Consider the following 10,311-nt stretch of genomic DNA (forward strand, 5'->3'; position numbering starts at 1 on the left):
TCCTCCCACTTCTGGCGGTTTCCTTTGCTACATATCTTACTTTCTGGGTTGTTGAACCCCCCGATATGGCCATATCGATGATATATGAAGCTCAGAGTACAAAAGCCATTTGCCAGATCTGTGTTATGGACGGTTCTGACTATCTTCAAAGAGTCTAGAAATCTGTGCACGGCTACAACTCTGGGGGCAACCAAGTATTTGTGCCTCAACGGAACCTCATCTTTCCCAATGTAGCCAGCTATTTCCTCTAATGTCGGGGTAAGCTCAAAGTCCGAAAAATGGAACACATTATGTGCTGGGTCCCAACATGTAACTAATGCTCTAATAATATCTCCCCGAGGCACAATATCGAGCAAACCGGTAAGCCCTTTCAAATGTTTCTTGACTGCATCTTGCCCTTCTCCGCCTAAATCGTTCCACCACAGACGTAACTCCAAAGGGATTTTATGCATGATTGAAAATAATTCATTTTGAGTCGTGCTCATCCTGCACATTTATTAAGGTGATTTTAATCACTTATTTTGACCTAAAAGAGAAGAATGGCACAATCTTTGTTCAAATTTCCAATTTAAACAAACAGCCGGTATTGCGGATACGGCCTTTCAGCACTTCATAAAGAAGATAAGGCTGTGCCTGCTAACTGTTAAAAAATGACTCAGGGTGGCTGTTCTTGCAAAAACAGCCTTCCGGCGCCCTTTTGGGGACATTCGGCTTATTTTAAACAAGAATGGCAGCACCCGACTTATTCATGATGAAATTAAAAATTTTGGCATTTTTTGGCTATTTTTTGAAAAAGGGGAGGTTGGACCCGATGAGGGTTGCCTACGTATCTCACATCCGGTGAGAATCAAACCTGCGTAGTTCGGGCAAATAAACCTAACTATTTGAAAAACATGACTCTTTTGTTTTTTGTTTTTGTTGGCAAATACACTATTTCTGAAATCAAGACTCTTTTTTTCTATTTTCTTTTCAGTGGCAAATAAACAAACTAATTTGAAAATAAAACTCTTTTTTGTTTTTCCATTGGCAAACAAAACAAACTAAAAACTACTTTTCTTCTTTTTCTTTCATTTTCGCAAAAAAAATCCGACAGCATTTCGGCACTACTTGGACATTGGTTTTCTAATATAGGTAATTAACTCTCTACACTGCTATTTTCTCTTTTTCTCTTGTTTTTGTTTTTTTTTTCAATTTTTCCCAGATATTCAAAGCCGGTCAGCATGCGAGTCCCAAACAGATAAATGCACAAGTGAGATGCATCAGGATGGTCCATTATTCCGGGTACACCTGTCCTAGACGGACCCAACCCCTGTGTTGAGTCCCCTAAGTCAAAATGCACGTGATGCAGATAAGCGTTCCTACTAGGGATCCGGCATGAAGTCAAGTTATTCTAGGTTCAAAACCTGGGTATGTGTTCTAGACTGTGTACCCGAGCGGACAACTCGAGTCGAGGAGGGGGCTACGTACCGGGAACCAAAAGGCCATCCGGCTTAGTAACTTGTCCGGCCTCTTTCTTATTTCAAGGTATTGACACTAACAGAATAGGGAGTCTCCACCAGTGAGCACATCCCCGAAGGTGAGAGGAGAAGGGTTTCGGCACAGTTTATATATACAGTTCAAATAATATCAAAGCGGTAAAGCATTTAGCACATTTAGCATGAAGCATGTAGGAAAATCAGATATAACCAAATACAACAATTATTCTAAGCTCGAATTCTGAACCCTGAACCAGAGATTCTGGGTTCGATCCCCAGCAGAGTCGCCAGAGCTGTCACACCTCCTTTTTCACTACACCCGTGAGGGCGTAAAGGAGTTTTTTCAATTAAAGGACAATCGGAACGGGATTTATTATTAATATTCAGAGTCGCCACTTGGGAGATTAATGGTGTCCCAAGTCACCGGTTGAATCCCGATCCGAGGAAATTATGACTCTGTTAACAGTCCGCAAACCAGAAATCCGAGTAAGGAATTCTTTTAACCCGGGAGAAGGTATTAGGCATTCCCGGGTTCCGTGGTTCTAGCACGGTCGCTCAACTGTTGTATTTGATTTTATCTGATTTCAAAACATGTCCAAACTCATGTGCTTTTATTAGTAAACCGCTTTTATTATTTTTTATTTTTAATAAGAATTGCAACGTCGTGAAAATGCATCTTGAACCACGTCGCACCAGTGCACCCGTGATTGTTAACACATTTCGACTTCGTTGAGATTTGGATTTGGGTCACATCAATGTGCACCCGTATTTAAAAAGGTAATTTTATTAAAATACGCGCCTAAAACAACCACGTGTTTATTATCTTTGGGGAAGATCGTGAAATTCGCTAAACGGCCCGTCCCGAAGTCTGAGTATTTTATATAGCATTTATTGAGGGCCCCGCAATTTTGCACTTTTATTTGGCGAGGCTCTTCTCATTTTATTTTTAAAAGGCAATCCTAATGTAATCTATAGTTTTCTCCTCACTATGTCTTTAAAGTAAAGAATACCCCCCTAACTAATTATTGTTGAGCTATTATACTTTCAGAAAAAAAAAACGGGCCTTGTAATCAGCCCAATAAGGAAACATTGCCAATCTCAAAATCAGCTTAGCCTGAAAGCAGGCCCGACCTCGTATTATTGTCACAATTGGACTGCTTGCTTGGCCCAGACTTGGACACAAAGGGCATTACCTTTGAATCTGGGCCTGTGTCAAATGAGCTAAAGCTCAAACTGTGGAGATCAGGCCACTGGCCTTATATCAAACAAAACTAAATTCAATTAGAAGTGAGACAAGCTGAATTTATTTCAAGCTACACTAAATGCCTTCAATAACTTGTAACTAATAAGTAGAACCCTGTTTTAATTATAGTTTATACCCAGGCTTGTAGATAATCACAGGTCTTTGTTATTCTAAAGTATCGATCCTATTAAGGTATTTACTGAAATGAACTACCAGATTCAAGGAACTAATTTGACACTTATCCTTTGCTAATTCTAAAATACTATTTCGAATACTGTTAAGCTATGATTTAACATGAACAATCACAAAAGGCTACAACTAACTAATATGAACAATCACAGTCCAACAGTTCGTACAGTTTTCAATTCAAATTAAACAGTCCAAATAATTGTTCCAGATATACTTGAGCATGAATAGCTAAGCTAAATTTAAAGGCTAATCAATGATTCTAAAAAAATCTCAAGTGACCAATAACAATCCTTCTTCATTGATTTCCCCAAATTGTTCATACACAGGAATCAAGCTTCTAGATCATAGTGAATGTGTACCTGGAATCTGGAATCTGGAAATGAGAAGAAGAAGAGCAAGTCACCAACAATAGCTACGCGCAGAAATCAACCAGCCAGGAACCAATTCAATGACCAAGGAAAAGTTCGAAACCAAGCAAAACCCAAACGATTGACCACAAAATTACTTGAACACACTCAAATGCAATCAAAATTTGATCCAGGACCTACAGAACTTCTTCAGCAATCGAAACGACCAAAACTCACTCCAAATGAACCCTAACACCTTCAGATGCTCTGAACAACTAAGTATAGAACAGAAATAGAGAGATTTGAACTATTTTTGATCTTAAAATCAATGTAACAGTATCTATTTGTGGTTTTATGCCTTTTTTTTTTGGATTTTTACTGAATTTGTCTATTTTTTTTTTGGTTTTCTGTATAGAACTACAGCTAGAAGAAGTTTTGAATTCAAACTTTAGATTCAGATCTNATTACAAAACAGGCACGTTGCGAACTAAAGTTTTCACGGCCACAGTCATCGGGCCTAAGATTGGTCATCATTTTGTCGAAACAAACCTGGGCTCTATTAATACACCCAGGCCCAAATGCAAACAGGCGGCCCAGTGTAAGAAGAGGGCGATTCAGGTGGCTGTGATGCCAAAGTCTGGGATCGAATCCCAGCAGGAACAACTACACTTCAATTGGCTATTCAAACTGGAAGACTAATTAACTGTCATGAACTATTAGTCTAGATGAATCAATTCAATTCAGGTGAAATTTAACACTAATTTGCCAATACCAATTCAAATGCCCATGTCAGTGATATCTAAGACTTCTATTCAAAGGCAGACAACCAATTATACCCTAGCAGGATCAAAAAATTGCTACCAGTAATATGAATACTGCCAAACCAGTTCACAGGTTGAACTTTTGACTAACATCTCAACCAAATCAAATACTGAGTTCATATGTTGTAATAAAAACTTCACTCCGATTTAACAGTCACATAAACTACTCAAATTAAACAAGTCTACTGAATTATACATAACTACCAGACATATAATAGAACACTATCAACAAAACACAAGTGGCTTTCAATCAAACAAACAGATCCTTGAACACTCCATTCCAACTTCAATGTATACATCAGGGTAGTTCAAAGTAGTGTACCTGGAAATAGAATAGAAATGGAGGAGAAGAGGTCAGCTAAGGCAATAATGAGCAACAGCAATCGATAGACGAGTAACAATAGCCCAGAAAACAGAATCAGCCAGTCTAGAGGTAAATCAGTGATTCCAGAAATGTTTAAAAAGCAAGCATGACTGATGTATCACCCAGAACAGCACCAAAATAACCCAAATAAGCTTGAAAATGAACACAGAACACCTCTGAAACTTCCAGCAGACAAAAATTCAACTCAAACTAGCTTAATTGAACTCAAAATCACTCGAAATCAGTCTTGTAAACCTCTGAAACCTCAGCCATCAGATTGTGAACTAGAAGATGTGGATTGATTAACTAGAAATCAAAATTAACCTAAAGCTTTTCAATGGAACAGTGTTTTTTTTTGATTTTTTTTCAATGGATTTTTGGGGGAATTTTCAGAGCTGAAAAACTTCTTCATCAAGGCATTTTGATGCCCTTTTATAGGTGACAAAAGAGGGTAAATCAGATCTTAGGCTTAATTTCATTTTAGCCCTCCTATTTCTAACTTGTTACTCAAGTAAGTTCCTCTTCTTTGCTGAAAACTATACTAAAGTCTATTCTAGAAGGTCCTATACCTATTACAATCCCTATACTACCCCTTCCCTACTTTAAAATTACTATTCCTAATAAAACTACCCTTTTCTATGCCTAAATTACCCTTCTACTAGTCTGAAAATTACAGACCAATGGTTAACTGATCCCAATCCCCTTACCCCAGCTCGAATTTAACTGAAGTTAATTAACAAATGATCACTCAGCTATACCAAATTTTAAAATCTAATCAAACTGCAAATGAAGACTGAAACTCAATTGAACTAAACTTAAACTAACAGAATCATTAATTCAAATAATTTCAAGGCGGGCTGGAAACATTAACAAGAAGAAACTCTATTGAATCTTGGAATTAAGAAGAAAAGACCTCGACTCAGAATTTGCTAACAATAACAAGACGAAACTATATCGAAATTAAACTAACAATTAGAATGTCTGGAAATTGAACTACACATGAATCAAATTAAACAAAACTTAAAATGCAAAGCGACCTCACTGATTAAGACAGATGAAAAAGAAGCAACAGAGGAATTAACTAAGAGAATCGTAGAGCTACAAAATACTTACTACAGAAAGCACTCGACCTTGAAAATCTCCTCAAGACAGGTTCGATTCCAAAAACTCTAGATCCACAATTCAGGGCCTTCTGCTTGGATTCAAGGGATTCTAGGCGTGAAATAGCGATGAGGGAAGGAAGACGGTTGCCTGGTATGATTTTGGGTTCATTTGGGCCAACTTGTGATTTGGCCGGAAAATCTTCGATGGAATATTCGACGAGATTGGCTATGATTCGAGGGGAGATGAGGGCATGGTTGGAAAGACGGGGACGAGGGGAGTTAGTGGTGTATTTTTGGTGGTCGTTGGTATAACTGCCGTCATCGCCGTCGGCGGGTTTCGCCGGAGAGTATGGGGGCGGCTGGGGTCTCTAGGGTTTAGGTTAGAGACGGATAAGGGGGTTTGAGAGGGGGGGGGGTATGGTTTCGGACATATATATATAGAACAACCTAGGACGATCTTGTCCGTTGGATCAACAATCAAAGGTTCAGATTAGCTTATAAGAAACGACGTCGTTTTTGTTACAAAAGGCTGGACCGGGTAGTCTGGGGTTTGGGCCAGTGGTTTGGTCCGGTTTTGAGGGGTTTTGGGGGTGGGCTAAACCATTTTTGGCCCAATTTGGGCATTTTATTGAGACCAATTTATTTTCTTTGTATTTTCTTTATTTTGCTTTTGTATTTTTTTTTTCTAATTTTATAAAATGTTAAAACAAAACAAAGACCTAATTAATCTATTTAACTCCTAAAATTATTTAAAATTCTATTTAAAGATAAATGCAACAATTAACAATTAAAAGTGCAAAGAAACTATTTTTTGCAATTTTCTTTAATTTTGTTCTAAAACTAACTAACTAATACTAAATGGTGAAATTAAATCCCTAAGTGCAAGTGCATATTTTAGTATTTTCATATGAATAAAATGCAACCAATTAACACAAAAATGTAGCACAAAATTCACAAAAATTGTAAAATAATAGAGAAATCAATTATTTGAGACTTTTGGAAATGGTTTGCTTAGGGCAAAAATCACGTGCTCACAGCCATCTTATTTACATTTTGCATGGCTGATAGATCGCCACCTTTGCATTTTGCATGGCTGAAAGATCGCCACCTTATTTACATTCTGCATGGCTGAAAGATCGCCACCTTATTTACATTTTTTGCATGGCTGGAAGATCGCCACCTTATTTACATTCTGCATGGCTGAAAGATCGCCGCCTTACATATTGCATGGCTGAAAGATCGCCGCCTTACATATTGCATGGCTGAAAGATCGCCACCTTATTTACATTTTGCATGGCTGAAAGATCGCCACCTTTGTATTCTGCATGGCTGAAAGATCGCCACCTTATTTACATTCTACATGGCTGAAAGATCGCCACCTTTACATTTTGCATGGCTGAAAGATCGCCACCTTATTTACCTTCTGCATGGCTGACAGATCGCCGCCCTTACATTCTGCATGGCTGAAAGATCACCACCCACTGCATCTCATTGGCTGAAAGATCGCCAAATTATCCGAGGGCGTCATTGTTCGGAGGCACCATTTGCATAGCCCGAGAACACCATGCCATAGCCTGAGGATCCCTTTAATCTTTTGCATATCATTATTCAAAGGCATCATGGTTCGGAGGCATCATTCTCATAGCCCGAGAGCATCATTTCATGGCCTGCGAATCCTTTATTATTATGCTCTTCATGTCCCAGGACGTCATGGTCTAAGGACGTCATCCTTACCGTCCAAAGACAACATTCATGGTCTGACGGAAATTTGCATCACGTTTAAATTTATGCATGCTTGTATTTGCTTATTTGTAGGTGAACCGACGAGCAACGGCCATCTTGGCAGGAGCGATCCCGCTCCAGTTCCCGCAGCCCTATCAGATTTCAACCATCAACCCGTCATAAATATTGCGTCTATTCTTGAAAGTCTCCATCGGCATACTCCGCCGACGAATCCTGAACTACATACGGCCTGATTTCTGTAAGACCAGGGATATGTAGGCAGCTCAGAAACCAGAGCACGGCCTAAGTCCTCTTCAAACCGTTTCGCCAGGTCAAAATTGGCCATCATATCTTTACCCGACAACTCTTTCATCCTTCTCGGGTAAAGTGGGGCAGCTGTTGATACCCAATTTTTCCCTGTATATTTCAATATGCAAAATACCTTCAAAATAGCCTGTATATGCATATATAAGCATGGCCCAATGTTTTACTATTTTTTTCCTAATTTTCAAAGATTTTTAAATCGATTTATTGCTTTATTTTTATCAGGAAAAACCCAATAATTACTCCAAAAAAATATCATTTTGGTGATTTATTTATTGGATTATCATACCTATACTAAAATATAGCTAGCATAATTGTCGCATGTTTTTGTAAATTTGCTTAGTATTTTTAAAGCTAAATTGCATATAATTGCAATATTAGCCTCTTTTAAGGTTTAATCGTGATTCATAAAATTAACTCCAATATCTTTTATTTAATAATTATGTATTATTAATCATTTTAGTACTTTTAATTTATTCCCAAAAGTTATTTTACTATTTTTTATAAAATAAACAAGGGAAAATGGCTATTTAAATATTAGCCCATTTTCATTTCAATTTTGGCCTGATTTGGTACCCAATTGAACCCAATCCTAAAACCCAATTTCCCAGCCCAAATCTTAAACTACCCGACCCACGACTCCTACGACTCCTACATGCCTGGTTACTATGGTTTCGAGGTCAGACCTTGAAGAAGCTTGGCCCAGACTTTGTTTCATTCGAGTTCTATGGCTGTCTCCGACCTTGCTCCGGCTAGCCATGGCTGTTCAAGCCTGATCTTGACTTCTCCTGCTTAGACCAATGACTTTCCAAGCCTTTCTCACCATCTGGTATCTTCTGAAACCCTAGCCTTCGAGGTTCTTCTGATTCTTTTAGATCCGTTGTATATCTGTGTTTTCTCTAAGCTATTAAATATTTCTCAAAGTTTCTTCCAAAACTTTACCTTCAAAATCTCTACCTTTTCCGATTTAGGGTTCTGTTAAGTTATTTCAAAGCTTTTCTGATTTTTTAACATGTTCTACTGTGCTTCTTATGTTGTTCTTCTACTGTGTTTCTTAGGTTGTTCTTCTACTGTGTTCTTATGTTGATTCTTCTACTGCGTTTCATATGTTGTTCTTCTGCTTTGTTCTTTATGTTAAAAGTCTTAGTTCTTCTTAAGGTTTCTGATTTATTTTCTTTGTTGATATTTTTGCCTGATTCTCTTGTCTTTCATCTCTATACTCGATTGATGGTGAAAACCCCAAATTTTGGGGTTCATTCGAGTTTTGAGACTGTTTGCTATGCGATTTGCTTGTTCCTCATCTCTGAATTTGTTTGATTTCGAAGCCCTAATTCCTTTGGACCTATTCGAGCTTCTAAAAACTGCTTCGTCTATTTGAAGTTGCTCGACTGGATTCAAAGTCCTGGTTTCAACTTCTGTTTCTCTATGTGATTTGGTTTCTTGCAATCTTTGAACTAAACTATACTTTCTAGAAAGGTCTTTTACTTGACTCTTTTGCATGCTTCTGATACCCTCTTCTCCCTATTACTAAGTTGACCTATGTGACTACCATGTTTCACCATCTACAAACTTCATAATTATTATTGCTGCTTCTCTTTGCCATGGTTTAACCTCACATGCCTAATGTTTGTGCACTCTTTATATATGCTAAATATCCCTCTCAAAATAACCCTTAATTGTGGACTGATTTCAGACCTCCTTGTGTAAGTCTGATTGATTCTTTCCTTGTTTTACTAATTTCCCTGTTTCTTAGGTTGATTTGAAAACTTTCCTTAGCCTTTCGATTCTCCTATTTCTGACTTGGTTTATTTGTAACTTCGAATCCCTGACTCCTTGATTTACTATGTGCTGATTGATTTATTGTGTTTCTTACCTTATTTGGTTAACCGTGTATTTCAACGATTCTTCATTAATTCTTCCCTTAATTAAACTCCTATGTATTTACCCCCAATTGTCTACTTTGCACAAGATGTTTACTTGATCTCCTTCCTTAAATAATTTCTTTCCATTACCGTTTAGTTTTAACTCCTTGATTAAAGGAAGTCTTTGATACTGATTGATTTTAATTGGTACATAGTTCCATAATTACTACTAAACTATGATTCTTGCCTTATTTTTGCACCTGTTTTCAAACTATAAATTCCCTGCACTCTTATTGACACAAAAAAAACACTCTTAGTTTTCTGAACTCACACTCACATTCAAAAAAAAAAGCATTCTCTCTTGTTACTTGTACTATGGCCTGATTTTTTCAAAGTCCTGCTACTGCTTTTACTGTATTTTGCCTCCTTGAAACTGGTATGTACTGATTAAGATTTTCAGCAATCATAAACAATGTGTTTATTTAATACCTCTACTTGCATGTCTGTCTACTGTTTCTGCTCATTTCTGCGTTTACTTTAGCATGCTATAATCTTCTCCTATTATGAATCCCAAACCCTCATACCCCAATGTGTTTGATATTAATGGTTTGTTTGAGGCATGACAGTATTAAATATTATTGTCTATGGCTCAAACTTGATTCCCCTGGAATCATAACCTCTATGTCACCATCATGTGTTGTATATTCTTGTTGATTCTGTAAGCATAACAGCACTCTCTATTGCTGTGTATGCCCAGGATCAGCTAACGCCTAAGTAATAGGCTCTTTAGCAATTTCCCCAATCCCGGAACCCTTTGTATGACTTGTTTATGACTGTTTTCCAGCCCCTTCTCCCTCTTCT

The sequence above is a fragment of the Nicotiana attenuata genome, unplaced genomic scaffold, assembly GCF_001879085.1.
Source record: "Nicotiana attenuata strain UT unplaced genomic scaffold, NIATTr2, whole genome shotgun sequence".
In the NCBI taxonomy this organism is placed as follows: domain Eukaryota; kingdom Viridiplantae; phylum Streptophyta; class Magnoliopsida; order Solanales; family Solanaceae; genus Nicotiana; species Nicotiana attenuata.